Source organism: Oryx dammah, unplaced genomic scaffold, assembly GCF_014754425.2.
Source record: "Oryx dammah isolate SB20612 unplaced genomic scaffold, SCBI_Odam_1.1 HiC_scaffold_23, whole genome shotgun sequence".
NCBI classification, from domain to species: domain Eukaryota; kingdom Metazoa; phylum Chordata; class Mammalia; order Artiodactyla; family Bovidae; genus Oryx; species Oryx dammah.
The window spans coordinates 47,948,522-47,951,390 of NW_024070207.1; positions in this window are offsets into that span (position 1 = coordinate 47,948,522).

The window sequence follows — 2,869 nt, forward strand, 5'->3', positions numbered from 1 at the left end:
CAAGGGAAAGAAGAAAATGGCACTGGAGGCAGAGTTTGACATGTGAAGCTGAAAGAGAGAGACAAGATGGCACTGGAGGTGTTGAGTGCTTGCATACTAAGTCGCTTCAGTCATGTCTGACTCTTTTGTGATCCTATGGACTGTAGCCCGCCTGGCTCCTCTGTCCATGAAATTCTCCAGGCAAGAATACTGGAGTGGGTAGCCATTCCCTTCTGCCGGGGATCTTCCCAACCCAGGGATTGAACCCTCATTGATTATGTCTCCTGCATTGGCAGGCAGGTTCTTTACCACTAGCGCCACCTGGGATGAGCCTGAGACAAGCAGGAAGCAGAGCCTGAGGCTTCAGGAGACATTTTAAGTGTTTATTTGCCTCAGTTAATCTTAAAATTATATTTTGAAGAGAGGCAATTATAGGGCTGTGACAATGTTTGGAAGCCTCAAAATACCAATCTACCAATCAGAACAGGCATTCCATTCAGTTGTGGAAACTTTTTTGAACTATTATAACTCAACTTTAGGACTTCCCTCATAGCTCAGTGGGTAAAGAATCTGCCTGAAGTGCAGGAGACCTGACTTCGATCCCTGGGTCAGGAACATTCCCTGGAGAAGGAAATGGCAACCCACTCCAGTATTCTTGCCTGAGGAATCCCATGGACAGAGGAGCCTTGCAGGCTACAGTCCATGGGGTCACAAGAGTCAGGAGTCACGACTTAGTGACTAAACCACCACCAACTCAACTTTGTTTTGAAGATATTAAGTTTATGGCCATTGAAACTCTAAATTTCCTTTGACCACGTCAGTCCATTCAATTAGATATGGGCAGGAAGGACTGTGGTTTTTAAACATAAAAATCTGCCAGAGTCCCTGTGTAGGGGGAGCACCCTCAAAATATTTAGATAACTGGGATCCCGTTTCTCAGATGTTTCTCTCTAGAGTAAAGGAACAAGTTTCAAACAGCTCAAAGCAAACACCTTGGAAACTGATACCAGCCAATTTTAAGGAAACTGCTTGGTCCCAGAGCAGCCAAAAACCTCTTCAGCCGGTTTCCAGAGAACAGCCCCTTTTCCAAAGCAATGAGCCAATGGCTTCTTAGCCAGCTTCAGTTGAAGCAGTCTGATCTCAAATCAGACAAAACAGCTAAATGAGTACTCACAGAACAAGACCTTAACCAGAAAGAACAAAACCTTAAAATAGGTCCTGAATAAAGCCTCGAGAGCTTTCAATGCAAAGAGAACATGAGCTTGGAGCCAGGAGAAACACATAACTTCAAAGTCCAGGACTGCTGAGAAAAGCATTAAGTACAATGAGTTCAATTTGTAGGGTACCACACCTGTTTGCTCACTGGACCTGGAATCATGGGGAGTTTCCTCTGTTCCCCATACAGGCCAGCAAAATGTTGACCTGAAATAAGCAGTCTGCCAGATATTTCTTGAGCAAAGATGGGTTTATTAGGGATCAGCAGAGAATTGCAGTTCGGGTGTGCAACCCTAGCAAGTCACATGGAAGTCCCTGCAGGGCAAGGGAAGAATGCTTTTATAGAAGAGAAAGATGCCGGGAGGGCTACAGCTTTTCACTGACTGAGTCCTTGCCAGGAAAGAAGAGGAGTCTGTCTTCTTCTTGGACCCTGATACGGTGACAGGGCATGAGAGGACCCTGTTCTAGTCTCCTGAAACTATTTAATTGAGGTTTCTCTTTATCATTATTATTATTATTTACAATTGACCTAAAAGTTGACTCTTAGGGTGCTAAGTACCTAGGTATGCTTTCTCTTCTAATATCCATTGAATTCACTGCATCAACTAGTTTTAGGGAAAGTTGTACTACAGCCTATATTTATTATGTGAATTATCCAGATTTGGCAGTATTTCATTGAGTTGCCACAAATGTACTGATTTTTCTGGCTAAAGTGAATAGATTTTCTGAAATCATGTTAATTCCATTAGGATCGAAGTATGCTTAAACCAAGATACTGTATTGATTGTAGACATGTTCATAGCATACCTATCATGAAATTTACCAAGATAATAAAAGAGGATTATAATACACACTTTGATGATTTGAACATGAATATTAGTAACACATTTGGGTACCAAAGTGTTCTGTATTAATTCAAACACTGGAATACCTCTTATTAATACATACAAGACATGATGTTCAGAACTATGAAACAGTCTCTTTTCTTAGCTGCAAGCACAGTTATCTTATTCACTTCTGAATCCTCAACATTTAACTCAGTGCCTGGTACTTCATTCTGACAAGTAAGAATGGATTAACTATGTAAATAAGTAAGAGAAGTGAAAATGAAATGATGGGAGAGTTCAGAGCCAGCACTATCCCCTTGTGTGTTCAAGAGTGTTTATGTAGGCCCACAGAGAATGTTGTCATGCTTAATGTGATGTGCCCAGTTACTAAGTCTAACACTAGTCTAGGTGTAGATGATGAGGTATTTTGTAGCTGTGGTTAACATTTATAATTAGCAGACTTTAAGTAAAGGAGTCTATCCTCAAAAATATAGATGGGCCTTATCTAGAAAGCTGAAAGGTCTGAAGAGTAAAATTGAGGTTCCCATTAAGAAGAAACTCTGCCTCAACATTTCAGCCTGAGTTGCAAATTCCACAACTGCATAACGGGTTTCCCCAGTGGCCCAGTGGTAAAGAACCCTCCTGCCAATGCAGGAGACAGAGCAGAGACAGGTTTGATCCCTGGGTCAGGAAGATCCCCTGGAGAAGGGAATGGCAACCCATTTCAGTATTCTTGCTTGGAGAATTGCATGGACAGAGGAGCCTGGTGGGCTACAATCCATAGGGTTACAAACAACTGGGCATGACTGAGCAACAGTTGGACATTACTAAGCCAGAGCCAAACATTC